Consider the following 605-nt stretch of genomic DNA (forward strand, 5'->3'; position numbering starts at 1 on the left):
AAAATCCTGGTTCGTGGCTTCCAGCACCAGGAGCCCAGGGCTTGTAACTAAGTATGAAGTATGCTTTTACCGATGAGACTTGTGATCTGCCCTTCACACGGGGCAGCGCTCACACTGGTGACCGCAAACTAAGGCGGTTAAACGAGGCGAAGCCGCAGACGGTGGCTCCACACAGGCCTCCCAGGCCCTTGCGGGCAGCGTGGGTGTGGGGAGCCTGTGCCGTGGGGCCCTCCCGGCTTTTCCTCGTCGCTCCGGCGTCACCCCGATCAACACCCTGAACGGGAGCGGCGTGAACACCCTCGCGCCCWGCCTCCCCCAGCAACCGGCCGGAGCAGGGGCCAGTTTCAGCGGGGCCCAACAGCATCAGCCCTTCGGCTCGGGCCTCACCCGCCCTTCGTACCCCATTGCCCCAGGTTGAAGCCTGCAGGCGGCTGCAGCCAGGCCCGAGGCCTCCCTGCGCGACCAGGAGGGCTGAGGAGGGGCAGGCGAGGCCACAGGGCCCGCACGGTGCTTGTACAGCGCCTGACACCCCCCCGCCGGGGGAGGCGCTTCGCGGAGGAAGTGTGTCCCGCGCGGCGCTCCGTCGGGGGCGGGGCGGGCGCGCT

Source organism: Apteryx rowi, unplaced genomic scaffold (genome assembly GCF_003343035.1).
Source record: "Apteryx rowi isolate R43461 unplaced genomic scaffold, aptRow1 scaffold_93, whole genome shotgun sequence".
NCBI lineage: Eukaryota > Metazoa > Chordata > Aves > Apterygiformes > Apterygidae > Apteryx > Apteryx rowi.